The sequence below is a fragment of the Pan paniscus genome, chromosome 6 (assembly GCF_029289425.2).
Source record: "Pan paniscus chromosome 6, NHGRI_mPanPan1-v2.0_pri, whole genome shotgun sequence".
NCBI lineage: Eukaryota > Metazoa > Chordata > Mammalia > Primates > Hominidae > Pan > Pan paniscus.
Genome location: NC_073255.2, coordinates 81510696 through 81525017, shown reverse-complemented (window position 1 = coordinate 81525017; position 14322 = coordinate 81510696). Strand labels below are relative to the sequence as shown.

General features: G+C 49.4%; 1 protein-coding gene across 4 annotated transcripts in view; it reads right to left on the bottom strand.

Annotated features, from left to right (window-relative positions):
- The window catches only part of TPST1 (tyrosylprotein sulfotransferase 1), a 149684-nt gene extending 145265 nt beyond the window's left edge, over nt 1–4419 (bottom strand). For 2 of the 4 annotated variants that reach the window (XR_010112592.1, XM_008967231.5), the window contains exon 1: nt 3768–3907. The gene's annotated coding sequence lies outside the window, so the exon portion shown is untranslated. Of the gene's footprint in view, nt 1–3767 lie in introns of all 4 variants that reach the window. The other 2 variants (XM_034964219.3, XM_003814528.6) reach the window with 2 other exon arrangements.
- Nucleotides 4420–14322: the final 9903 nt, after the last annotated feature.

Sequence of the window (14322 nt, the reverse complement as noted above, 5' to 3'; positions counted from 1 at the left end):
ATTTTTCTTTTTTCTTTAATTTTGAGATGGAGTCTCACTCTGCTGCCCAGGCTGGAGTCAGCTCACTGTAACCTCTGCCTCCCAGGTTCAAGCGATTCTCCTGCCTCAGCCTCCTGAGTAGCTGGGATTACAGGCGCCCACCACCACGCCCGGCTAATTTTTGTATTTTTAGTAGAGATGGGGTTTCACCATGTTGCCCGGGCTGGTCTTGATGGTCTTGATCCGTCTGCCTCAGTCTCCCAAAATGCTGGGATTACAGGCGTGAGCCACCGCGCCTAGCCTATGACACACTTTTCTATATGTTACCTTCTCTTCCAAACTGCCCATCTCCCCTTACCTTTCCTTGTCTAGATTCAGCTCTTCTGAAAACTTAGTTTACTGAGCACTATGTACTTGGCAATTTGCTAGAAACTGGAGATACAATGAGATATGACACAACTCTTTCTCTTAAAGGGTTCACTCTCAAGTCAGGGAGAAAAATAAGAAAACAGAACATTATAAATAGTAAAAATGGGCTGGGCACAGTGGCTCACGCCTGTAATCCCAGCACTTTGGGAGGCTGAGGCAGGCAGACTGCTTGAGGTCAGGAGTTTGAGACCAGCCTGTCCAACATGATGAAACCCTGTCTCTACTAAAAATACAAAAATTAGCTGGGTGTGGTGGCAGGCGCCTGTAATCCCAGCTACTCGGAAGGCTGAGGTACGAGAATCACTCAAACCCTGGAGGCAGAGGTTGCAGCGAACTAAGATGTTACCACTGCACTCCAGCCTGGGCAACAGACCAAGACTGTGTCACAAAAAAAAAACTAAAAATGGTGTAAGTGGTAAAAATGGAGATGGAAGTATGTACAGGGTGCTGTGGAAACACAAAGAAAAGTCACCTAACCCAAACTAAGGAGGAGGGGTAGTCAGAAAAAGTCCTAGGTGCCTGTAGACAGAAACTTGTCCTCACTCTCACCAGGGTGATGCTCCCAGAGCACCCTGTAGTCATCTCTGTCACAGTCTTGATTTTACGGTAGTGAATGGTCTGTTTCTTTACTGCTTTTTTCTCTGGATCACAAAGGGCCCAGGAAGGGGATGCGCCCATGCTACAGAAGGCCTGGAAGGACTGGCTCAACATGCTAAGGGTTTGGGAGCTGATGAGAATTTTTAAAGAAAACAAGCAGCATGATCAGATTGATAGTTCAGAAATGGAACCAATTCCAGCAGCAACGTGGAGGATTAAGTAGACTACAGGACCCAGAGGTTCAGAAAAAGCATAACCAAGGTCTGAACCAGTCTTCTGGCAATGAAGAGAGAGAAAAAAAAAGATCTTATGAAGAGAGGAAAAAAAAAGATCTGAGGTAGCAACAACCATAGGATCTATGCTAGACTTAATGTGAGGAGAAAAGAAGATGATTTTAAGGTTTCTAGAGTAAAGATCTTAAAATAGTAATGTTTGTATATGTGCTTAAAGGGGGCTATGGGTGGAGAGAAAGGGAAGGAAAAGGTAACCACATTTGAAGTAATCAAGCATCCACATACAGCTATGCAGTAGGCAGATGAAAATTAGAACCTGAGGTTCAAGAGAAACGGGGACTAAATAGACGTCTTCGAAAACCATAAATATACAGGTGCTATTTGAAGCCATGAAAGGAAGTGTAATCACACAAGGAAATTAGAGAAAAGAACAAAAACGAAACCCTAAGGAATGCCACGTTAATCTGAGAAGAATAAAAAAAGAAAAGGGAAGCATCAAGAAAAGCTTTGTTTTGGTCTGAATGGTGGAAACCTGAGGATGTATACCATCCAACAGAAAAAAATAATAATATGGGAAGAGATCAAAGACGTTAGCTTTCGAAAGTGAGACCCCTCTTCTTCTGAGATCAGAGGAAAGGATATTAGAAATCAGGTATAGACAGGCACAGACAAAAATGACCTCTCCTTAAGAGTTCAGGGATGCCCACCAATTTATTCTGTGAAGTTAAGTGGCAAAATAAGCAATGAAGAGAAGGCAAGAGTAGGACAAAGAGTCAGAGAAGAATGGTAAAGATCCATAAACAGCCATTTAGATTTTAGGACATAAGAGGAATCTACAGGTTAAGTCAAAGGATCTCCAGGATCCAGAAGTGCAGAAACAGCACCCAGCAGTTTAGTTATATGATTTTTGCCAGCCTGCCCTGGGAGCCCAGGAGCAGAAAAAGCTGACTGATTCGTCCAGGCTTGAGACCATCAGAGCAAAGGTGGCAAGAATAGTACAGGGCCAATGACAATGCTTTTATCATTTTAAAAAGTCAAATGTATTTTACTCTTTTTTAAAAATCGACTCGCTATTTCCTCCAAGAGCGAGTGTTTGGAGAGGGGGAGGGAGAGGGGTGGATAATTCCTCTCTCACTCTTAGAGGACTTGTCAGAAGTTTCATTCTTAAGCATATTTGGTCTGTACAGCAGCTGATTCCAGGAAATCCAAATCCTGATTCCTCCTGGATCTTAAAAGATGAAAATTCATTGCAGCTCCCTGGACTATCCAGCTAATAGATAAACACGTACCACGTTGCTTATGTACTATGCCACTTTAGCTGGGAGGTAGGGGCTCTTTCTTTCCTAAAAAGAAAGTTACCCAAACACTGCAGATGGGGATGGAGAGGGGATGGGGAGTAATTACACCGCAAAGCCTGCTGACTAGCAACCTAAGAATCCTTTACAAAGGCAATTAACATAAAACAATACATGGCACGGATAGCAGAATTGTTTCTTCTTAATGAATGCAGTAAGTAATTGACCATTTAATCGCTTTACTGGAGTTCACCAATTTCTCCTGCCATCTCCCATACCATTCTTCAGGCAGAGTCAAATCCCTGTGGACACTGGACTTCTTGCTACCATCATCTGGAAAGTACAAAACGCCTGGAAGGAGGAAGAGGCTAACATGCGTGACCACCCACCATGTGCCAGGCCTACTGTGTGCTAGACTCTGGGCAAGGGACTTTACATGTTATGGGGTGCAGCTCATGTAAGGACGAATGAAGATATTACACTATGGATCTGAGCCGGGCGCAGTGGCTCACGCCTGTAATCCCAGCACTTTGGAGGCCGAGGCAGAAGGATAGCTTGAGGTCAGGAGTTCGAAGCCAGCCTGGGCAACATAAGAGACTCCATCTCTCAAAAAAAAAAAAAAAAAAAAAGCGATGGATCTGGCATTGCAGAGAGTGGGAAAGTGTCTGGAGGTTTAAGAGTAAGAGAAGGAAGAGGAGATTGCGATGGTGGGTGGTCAAAGTGAGGGGAGAAGAGGCGAGTTGGGAAAGGAAGGTGCTTAGGAGCAAAAGGGCAAGACCCAGGGACACCTGTAGCTGGGCGGGCGACTGCTATGCAGACAGGACTACGTACAACGGGTAGGATGATGGGGCGATGAGCTCAAGAAGCGCAGCCGGGGTAGACGTGAGGGCAAATGTCCGATCCCGGCGAGACGAGGGTCTCATTCCAGGGGACTGCGGGGCTAGGACGTGGTCCCAGGGCTGCGAGAAGGGAGAGAAGGGGCAGAGGGGAGAGGCCCCGGCGGCCGGGGCGAAGCCGAGCCCGGGAAATGCCGGCGATGGGGGAAGGGGCGTGGGAGCAGGGGCCGGACGGACGGGCCAGACCCGGGGCTCCGCGCTCAGGGGCGGGGTTGGACAACCGGGAGGCACCGAGCAGAAGGCGACAAGGGGCCAAGGGATGCCAGGACGGGGCACAGGGCCGGGTGTGAGGAGACGAGAGGGGAGCGGAGCCGCAGCGAGCGCCGCGTCCCCCTTACCTGGGATGAGTGAGGAGCCGCCGCGCCGCCTGGACGGCATCCTGGCCTCAGCCGCTGGTCCCACCGCCTTCGGTGGGGGTCCACTCGGGAGCCCGCCCTCACCGCCAAGCGCCGGCAGCTGCCAGCCTGGACCGGCCCCGCAGAGCAGCGCCGTTCCGACCCGCAACCGAAGCCGCCTCAGCAGCGTCTCCCGCGGTCGCCGACTCAGCGCCAACCGCCAGGGTCCGGGGAGGTGGCGGGATCACACATCTGCTACGATTGGCTGAGCGGACGATGTGTCGGCTGCTCTGATTCGTGAGTTCCGGCCGGCTGCCCACCGAAGGAGGCGGGGCTGGGAATGGAGCTGGGTCCGGCAGCCGCCGAGGGGCGGGGGTCTGACGTCGCACCCGCCAGCGCCCCCACAGCCCTTCCCGGGCGCGCTCCCGAGGGGGCTTCCCGGCAGCCGCAGGCCTGGCCGGGAGGTTGCCCTAGCAACAGCGTGCGTGGCCTGGCTGCAGGGGAGCCGCGGGCAGGTGGCGGTCCTCACCGCCCCCACCCCCAACGTGGGTGGCCCAGAGGCCTTCATCAGTGAAACCCTAGGACAGGAGAAGAAAATGAGCTTTTCCTGATAATTCCTCTCCTCTGCTTCAGAGCCCACCTTTGCCCGCTGCTGGCAGAGAAGCTGTCATCTCCTCGGGGAGATAACGCGCAAATGCAAATAACGAACTCAAACACTATTTCATCCCCACGAGAGTGTAGACGTGCAATAGTCCCTCCCAACCACAGAGGTGGGGGGCTGACGCCCTAAAAGAAAGAAATGAAAACTAGGGAGAAAAAGGCAAAGAAGCAAAAGAAAGGTGGGGAAAGGGCAGATATTTCACAAAATGATCCATTCATTTTACAGTTTCTTCCTACAGACACATCTACACCAGGTTCTGTCAAAGCAATTATTTCTACTCCAGTGACATGGATTAGAGAAGGCATGAGTGCAGAATCTAACAGCTGTATTCAAAATTGCTCTCTACTAGGCCAGGTGCGGTGGCTCATGCCTCTAATCACAGCACTTTGGGAAGCCAAAGCTGGTGAATCACCTGAGGTCAGGAGTTCGAGACCAGCCTGGCCAACATAGTGAAACCCCGTCTCTGCTAAAAATACAAAAATTAGCCTGGCATGGTGGCGGACGCCTGTCGTCCCAGCTACTGGGGAGGCTGTGGCAGGAGAATTGCTTGAACCCGGGAAGGTAACTACCTTCCTTTGCACACAGTATAATATTTTCAAAGTTCATCCATGTTGTAGCATGTATTGGCACTTCATTCCTTGTCACGGCCGAATAATAGTCCATTATACAGACATCACCTTTTTTTTTTTGAAGAGTCTCACTCTGTCTCCCAGGCTGGAGTGGAGTTATGTGATCTTGGCTCACTGCAACCTCCACCTCCTGGGCTCAAGTGATTCTCATGCCTCAGCCTCCAAAGTAGATAGAATTACATGCATGTGCCACCATGCCTGGCTAATTTTTATATTTTTAGTAGAGACGGGGTTTCATCAAGTTGCCCAGGCTGATCTTGAACTCCTGGCCTCAAGTGATCTGCCTGCCTTGGCCTCCCAAAGTGCTGGGATTACAGGCATGGGCCACCGTGCCTGGCTGGACATCATCTTTTATTTATCCATTAATCCATTGATGGACATCTGTTTCTACTTTTTTGGCTATTATACATGATGCTGCTATGAACATTTGTGTAGAAGTTTTTGTGTGTGGCCGGGCGCAGTGGCTCACGCCTGTAATCCCAGCAGTTTGGGAGGCCGAGGCGGGCGGATCACAAGGTCAGGAGATCGAGACCATCCTGGTTAACACGGTGAAACCCCGTCTCTACTAAAAATACAAAAATTTAGCCAGGCATGGTGGCTGGCGCCTGTATTCCCAGCTACTCGGGAGGCAGAGGCAGGAGAATGGCGTGAACCCGGGAGGTGGAGGTTGCAGTGAGCCAAGATTGTGCCACTGCACTCCAGCCTGGGCAACAGAGCGAGACTCCGTCTCAAAAAAAAAAAAAAAAAAAAAAAAGAAGTTTTTGTGTGGACCTCATTTGATCTTTACAGCAACTGTCTAAGGTACATATGATATCTCCTTCTACAGATAACCAGCTGACTGGGTGTGGTGGCTCACGCCTGTAATCCCAGCACTTTGGGAAACCCAGGCAGGAGGGTCCCGTGAGCCCAGGAGTTCTAGGCTGCAGTGAGCCATGATGGCACCACTGCACTCCAGCCTGGGTGACAGACTGAGACCTTGCCTCTCACCCAAAAAAATAAATAAATAATTATATATATACGTGTATGTGTGTGTGTTTGTGTGTGTATGTGTGTGTGTATATATGTGTGTGGGTGTATACACACACACACAGAGAGATAGATAAGAAAACTGACTATAAGATGGTAGACAGCAATTTTGTTGTTTGTTTGTTTTTGTTTTCAGATGGAGTTTCGCTCTTGTTGCCCAAGCTGGAGTGCAATGGTATGACCTTGGCTCACTACAACCTCCGCCTCCCAGGTTCAAGTGATTCTTCAGCCTCAGCCTCCCCAGTAGCTGGGATTACAGGCGCCTGCCACCATGCCCAGCTAATTTTTTTGTAGTTTTATTAGAGACAGGGTTTCGCCATGTTGGCCGGGCTGGTCTCAAACTCCTGACCTCAGATGATCTGCCCGCCTCCACCTTCCAAAGTGACGGGATTACAGGTGTGAGCCACCGCGCCCACCTTTTGTTTTGTTTTTAGAGACAGGGTCTCACTATGTTGCCCAAGCTAGTCTCGAACTTCTGACCTCAAGCGATCCTCTAACCAGTCTTTTAATGTTAAGCAAGGGCCAAGTTACATTCTGCTTTCTACATTTCAGACCTCTTCAGGAAAAGGACTCACCATGGCCTCAGTAATACGGAAGCCACCACCGGTGCACAGCCCCTGCCAGGCTCTTTCCACAAAGAGGGGATGGAGATCTGAGATAACCTCCCACACTGCCCAGAAAATCCTTCCCCCACCTATAAGACCTAGAAAAAGAATTGAGTAGCCACATGGGGAGCTGACACTGGTCCTCCTAGCACGTATTAAACTGTGAGAACGAATTCTAGATGTGGGGAATTCAGTAAGAAGAAAGGACACGATCCTTTCAGTGAAACCTGTCATACGGCAGGATGTCTTACTGAGCAGGACAGCTTCAGGTGATCCGGGGACTACACTCTGAGGCAGAAGTAAGAAGCAGGGTCCAGCCTCTGACAGGGTCCAGCCTCTGAGGCAGAAGTAAGAAGCAGCTTGATCTGAAGCAAAGCTCAGGGTTATTGAGAACAAGATGAACTTTTCCTGCTTTCTAAATCTGCCCCAACATATATAATATATGTGCTAGAAGGAAAAAAAGACTCCAAAATATACTCAAGTGAAAAGAACAAAGTTCAAAACAGTGTGTATAATATACCCATTTGTATATATTTAAAATACACATACACACACACTTGTTATTTTCAGAGGAAATATCAAGAAAGATGCACACATTAAATTGGTAACAGTGTTGTCTCTGGGAGGGAAACTGAAGGACTTGGGCACAGGAATAGGAAAGAGACTAATTCTTTGCTATGTACTCTTGGGCACCTTTAAAAATTATGTGCTATGTGCTTGGATTACCTTTTTTTTTTTTTTCTTATTTTAATAGGCAGGGTCCCATTCTGTCACCCAGGCTGGAGTACAGTGGCATAGTCATAGCTCACTGCAGCCTCAAACGCCTGGGCTCAAGTGATCCTCCCACCTCAGCCTCCTGAGTAGCTAAGACTACGGGTGCACGCCACCCACTCCCTGCTAATTTTTTTTTTTTTAGACAGAGTCTCGCTCTGTTGCCCAGGCTGGTGTGCAGTGGCATGATATCGGCTCACTGCAACCTCTGCCTCCCAGGTTCAAGCAATTCTCCTGCATCAGCCTCTCGAGTAGCTGGGATTACAGGTGCCCGCCACCACGCCCAGCTAATTTTTGTATTTTTAGTAGAGACAGGGTTTCACCATGTTGGCCAGGCTGGTCTCAAACTCCTGGCCTCATGTGATCTGCCCACCTCGGCCTCCCAAAGTGCTGGGATTTCAGGTGTAAGCCACCGTGCCCAGGCTTTTACTTTTTTTTTTTTTTTTTGGTAGGGATGGGATCTTGCTATGTTGCCCAAACTGGTCTTGAACTCCTGGGCTCAAGCAGTCCTCCAACGTTGGCCTCCCAAAGTGGTGGGATTATAGGCATGAGCCATCACGCCTGGCCTGGATTACCTATTTACAAGGAATGAATACATAACTTTTTTTTAAAGGAAAACTTGTTCCTGAAAAACTGTCCAAGACTGTATGCACATCTGATTCACACCACATTTCTATTCCTCTGTGCAATTTAATGAGCCTCATAGATTCTGAACACTCATTCTGCGTTTCTATTTTCTCTCCCGGGCTTTACCTTTCCAGGTGATCAGCCCAGAATTAGATCACCTCACCAGAGAGCATCAGCCAGGTATGGTGGCTCACACCTGTAATGCCAGCACTTTGGGAGTCTGAGGAGGGCAGATCACTTGAGATCAATAGTTCGAGACCAGCCTGGTCAACATGGTAAAACCCAATCTCTACTAAAAACACAAAAATTAGCCAGGTGTGGTGGGGGCACACCTGTAATCCCAGCAACTCGGGAGGCTGAGGCAGGAGAATCGCTTGAACTCAGGATGTGGAGGCTGCGGTGAGCGGAGACTATGCAACTGCACTCCAGCCTGAGCGACAGCGCAAATCTCTGTCTCAAAAAAATTAAAAAAAGATAACCTCGGTCGGGCGCGGTGGCTCACGCCTGTAATCCCAGCACTTTGGGAGGCCGAAGCGGGTAGATCATGAGGTCAGGAGATCAAGACCACCCTGGCTAACACGGTGAAACCCCGTCTCTACTAAAAATACAAAAAAATTAGCCGGGTGTGCTGGCGGGCGCCTGTAGTTCCAGCTATTCGGGAGGCTGAGGCAGGAGAATGGCGTGAATCCCAGAGGCGGAGCTTGCAGTGAGCCGAGATTGCGCCACTGCACTCCAGCCTGAGTGACAGAGCGAAACTCCATCTCAAAAAAAAAAAAAAAAAAAAGATAATCTCACCTGTGTATAGATGGCTTTGCCCCATCTTCAGGCAATTCAAAGGGCTCACAGCCTGTTTTCTTCCAAACAGCCTACGCAACCCTGGCAGAGCCCAGAAGAGGAGAAAATGGGCCAGTGCTTGCTGCCATCCCAGTGAGAGCTGCGAGTCTCTCTCCTCTAGGTCAGCCTTTGCACCGCTTCTACCTTGGGAACTCACCTCTAGAGAAGACCTGGCCAAGGATGAGTGAGGACTCCTTACTACAGCAACCTCACCTCCTGGAGGGAAAGTCTATGCAACATACCTAGGAATGTGCAGGCTTTGAGAACTGAAAAGGCAGCATTGTCCTCCAGCACTTTTCCTTTGGGGGTTGTTGGATTGCTTTGCTCTTAAGAAGGACACAGGCCCCGCACAGTGGCTCACGCCTGTAATCCCAGCACTTTGGGAGGCCGAAGCGGGCAGATCACGAGGTGAGGAGATCAAGACCATCCTGGCCAACAGGGTGAAACCTCCTCTCTAAAAATACAACAATTAGCCGGGCATGGTGCCGCGCGGCGGTAGTCCCAGTAACTCAGGAGGCTGAGGCAGTCAGATTCCTTGAACCCAGGAGGCAGAGGCTGCAGTGAACCGAGATAGTGCCCCTGCACTCCAGTCTGGGCGACAGAGCGAGACTCTGTCTCGGAAAAAAAAAAAAAAAAAGGGACACAAATGCAGCAAAGCTGTCTTCATGGCATTTTCATTCTCGGGTCTGGCATGGAGGGAAGATGGTGGCAGAGGTGGGAAATGGCAGAGATGGGGAGTCCCTCAGAAATGAAAAATTTGAGGCCAGGCGCAGTGGCTCACGCCTGTAATCCCAGAATTTCAAGAAGCGAGGCGATCAGATCACTTGAGGTCAGAAGTTCGAGACCAGCCTGGCCAACATGGTGAAACCCCATCTCTACTAAAAATACAAAAATTAGCTGGGTGTGGTCGTGGGCACCTGTAATCCCAGCTACTCGGGAGGCTGAGGCAGGAGAATCACTTGAACCCAGGAGGTGGCGGTTGCAGTGAGCTGAGATTGCACCACTGCACTCCAGCCTGGGAGACAGAGCAAGATTCCATCTCAAAAAAAGAAAAAAAAAAAAAAAAAAAGAAGGAGATGAATGTGTCTGTCACAACCAGCAGCAACTGGCCTGGCACTGGGTGGATGTTTGGATGGACGGATGGACAGGTAATGAATGGCTAGACGAACAGCAAACACTGCAATTGTCAAAGAAGGCCAGCAGGGCACGGGAGCCGGGAGCCGGGACCCAGGGAGAACAGGAGGACACTTGGGTCACTCAGGGTCCTGCCAGGAAAGGCCAGGGAGACTCCAGGAGAGGACTCCAGAGCCAAAGATCTTTGACGGAGAACTGAGCGTTAAGCTTTCACTCCACCTAAAGTGACCTAAAAGCCCTGGCTAATTTGGGATGAGATGAAACACTTACCTGCACACAGCATCAGAGAGTCAATGGCCTGCGGGAAGCACCTCACAGTTCTCTTGAAGCTTCTGGGATACAGGGATTTAAGGCAGAAAGAAAACGGTGATACAATTTAAAGAAAAAGAAAAATGTGAGCAGGACTCCTGACTTTCTCCACCCCTAGATCCTGGAAAACTGGGCAGGTCAGGCCCCTCAGCCACATCATCATTTGAAAATGAAAATTCAGCCCAGCCTATGAGCAGGCATTTTCCAAGTGGCTACAGAATTCCTGCACCTTCCAAAAATACCTCTTCATGCAACTCCTGCCAGGGAGAGAGGGCCACATGCCCAGGCTGGAGCCGACCAACTGGGCTTCCTGAACCCGGGGGCTGCCACCATGTGCTCTGCAGACCCCAGATTCAGGAAATGTCCACTGCTCCATAGGGAAACCCAGACAGACAGCTGTGCTGTGTTCCAGGCTGAGAGCAAAGCATCCTCTAGTTTTACTTATGACCAAGGAGATTGTAAGGCTTCCAGGAATGTTTTCTAAACCTCACCATGCATCTAAACTACCTGCATAGCTTAGTAAAGTAAACAGCAGCCTCTCCGCAGTTTTAGGAAGCAGATGATCTGGGAGGAACTCCCCACAACCCCCACAGTGAGATGGGGTGGGCTAGTGATTGACGGGCAGCATTAGGGTGTCTTCAGAGAGACTGGCTGGTGATATGCTGTTTCTTGAAATGGGAGCAATTAGCTGGTTTATTTACTTTGTGAAATTTCATCAAGCTACATATACATGTGGGCTTTTCTGTATTTTTTTAAATTTTATTTTATTTTTCTTTAATTGAGACGGGGGTTTCACTGTATTGCCCAGGCTGGTCTTGAACTTCTTGGGCTCAAGTGATCCTCCCGCCTCAGCTTCCCAAAGTGCTGGGATTATAGGAGTGAGCCACCATGCCTGGTCTTTTCTGTATGTTTGTTACACTTCATTTAAAAAGAATAATAATAATAGAACTATGCGAGGTGGTTCACGCCTGTAATCCTAGCACTGTGGGAGGCCAAGACAGAGGATCACTTAAGGCCAGGAGTTCCACCCTGGGCAACATAGAGAGACCCTGTCTCCACTTAAAAAAAAAAAACAAAGGTCAGGCACAGTGGCTCACGCCTGTAATCCCAACACATTGGGAGGCCAAGGCATGAGGATCGCCTGAGGCCAGGAGTTCAAGACCAGCCTGGGCAACATAGGGAGATCCTCAGCTCTACAAAAAAAAATTTAAAAATTAGCCAGAATGGGCCAGGCACGGTGGCTCACGCCTTTAATCCCAGCACTTTGGGAGGCCGAGGAGGGTAGATCACGAGGTCAGGGGATTGAGACCATCCTGGCTAACACAGTGAAATCCCATTTCTACTAAAAATACAAAAATAAAATTTGCCAGGCATGGTGGCGGGCGCCTGTAGTCCCAGCTACTCGGGAGGCTGAGGCGGGAGAATGGCGTGAATCCAGGAGGCGGAGCTTGCAGTGAGCCGAAATCATGCTATTGCACTCCAGCCTGGGCGACAGAGCGAGACTGTCTCAAAAAAAAAAAAAAAGTTAGCCCGTGTAGTAATGCATGCCTGCAGTCCCAGCTACTTGGGAGGCTGGGCAGGAACATCTCTTGAGGCCAGGTGTTTGAGACCAGCCTGGACAACATAGTGAGACCCACTCTCTACAAAAATAGTTAACCAGGTGTGGTGGTGTGCACCTGTAGTCCCAGCTACTTGGGAGGCTGAGGTGGGAGAATTGCTGGAGCCCAGGAGTTTGAGACTGCAGTGAGCTGTGATCATGCCACTGCACTCCAGCCTGGGCAACCGAGGAAGATCTGTCTACAAAAAAAAAAAAAAAAAAAAGGGCCAGGCACAGTGGCTCACTCCTGTAATCCCAGCACTTTGGGAGGCTGAGGCAGGTGGATTGCCTGAGGTATGGAGTTCGAGATAAGTTTGGCCAACATGGTGAAACCCTGTCTTTACTAAAAAATATTAAAAATACAAAAAAATTAACCGGACATGGTAGCATGCACCTGTAATCTCAGCTACTTGGGAGGCTGAGGCAGGGGAATTGCTTGAACTAGGGAGATGGAGGTTGCAGTGAGCTGGGATTGCACCACTGCACTCCAGCCTGGGCGACAGAGTGAGGCTCTGTCTCAAAAAAAAAAAAAAAAAAAGGCTCCCCAATAAATTCTGTTCCTCTACCAGGTTTGAGAATTGCTGAGTTGGAGATATAGGATGAGGGGCTTAGATTACACTAAAGAGGGGCGCTGGGTGCTTCTAAGCACCTAGCTTCTAAGTATGGGGTGGAATAGTTCCAGGGGTATGCCTTCCCCTCTTAGGCAAGTCTAGGACTCTCAGAGTGGTGAGAAGCTCCAGGAAGGAGAGGCTGAGTGGGAGGTGCTTCAGGGAGCAGCTGGCCCTTCCCTGTCCACAGATGCTGACCAGTGACACCAGCGCAGACCAGGACTGACTGCCACACTACCCTACCTGCACCCTACCCCTTGGACGGCCTGCTTAGGCCCCTGGCGACCTGCTTCAAGAGTGCCATTTCCTCCTGTGGCTTAGCTTTCCCTCCCTGGTTAAAGAGGCTGGAAGGGGCCAGGTGCAGTGGCTCACACCTGTAATCCCAGCACTTTGGGAGGCCAAGGCAGGCAGTTCAATTGAGGTCGGGAGTTTGAGACCAGCCTGGCCAACATGGTGAAACCCATCTCTGCTAAAAACACAACAATTAGCCGGGTGTGGTGGTGGGCACCTGTAATCCCAGCTACTCAGGACACTGAGGCAGGAGAATTGCTTAATCCTGGGAGGCAGAGGTGGCAGTGAGCCAAGATTGCGCCACTGTGCTCCAGCCTGGGCAACAAGAGTGAGACTTTGTCAAAAAGGAAAGAAAAAAAAAGGGTGCAGTGGCTTACGCCTGTAATCCCAGCACTTTCAGAGGCCAAGGCAGGTGGATCACCTGAGATCAGGAGTTCGAGACCAGCCTGACCAACATAGTAAAACCCTGTCTCTACTAAAAATACAAAAATTAACCAGGCATAGTGGTGGGCACCTGTAATCCCAACTACTTGGGAGGCTGAGGCAAGAGAATCACTTGAACAGGGGAGGTAGAGGTTGCAGTGAGCCGAAATCACGCCATTGCACTCCAGCCTGAGCAACAGAGCGAGGCTCTGTCTCAAAAAAACAAACAAACAAAAAGAGGCTAGAAGGGCTACCAGCTTCTTGCCACCCTCCCAAGTCCCTTTCCCAGGGCAAGCACCTTCTTCAAGGGCTAGAAGACTCTTGCAGGATCCAGGGGACACCAGCACACAGGCTTTGCCAAAGCCCCACACCAGGCACTGTTCTAGGCTCTGAGGACACAGCAGTGACCAAGACAGTCCCTGCTACCATTCCATTTTTTTTTTTTTTTTTTTTTTTTTTGAGACAGAGTCTCACTCTGTTGCCCAGGCTGGAGTATAGTTGTACAATCTTGGCTCAGTGCAACCTCCCCCTCCTGGGTTCAAGTGATTCTCATGCCTCAGCCTCTTGAGTAGCTGAGATTACAGGCGCGTGTCACCATGCCTGGCTAATTTTTGTATTTAGTAGAGACGGGGTTTCACCATGTTGGTCAGGCGGGTCTCGAACTCCTGGCCTTAAGTGATCTGCCTCCCTCAGGCTTCCAACATGCTGAGATTACAGCCGTGAGCCACCATGACCGGGCCCTGCTACCATTATTGGGTTTACAGTTTAGTGGAGAATCTGGTGATCAGTTACATATGAAGGGTTCAGAATACGCCACCCTCAAATATGCCATTTTGGCATAAGGCTTATTTTGAGCCGAAGGCAATTAAGAAACAAACAGCAAACATAGGAGCTCTCTGTCTTCCCCTTTCTCCCTAAAATTGGAGCATAAATTTCCCTTTCGTAAAGGAAATTTATATTAGTTGTTCTCTGAAAGCAACTAGCAGATAACTCTTATCACACAAGACTAAGAAACCTTACTAAATTGGCCAGGCGTGGTGGCT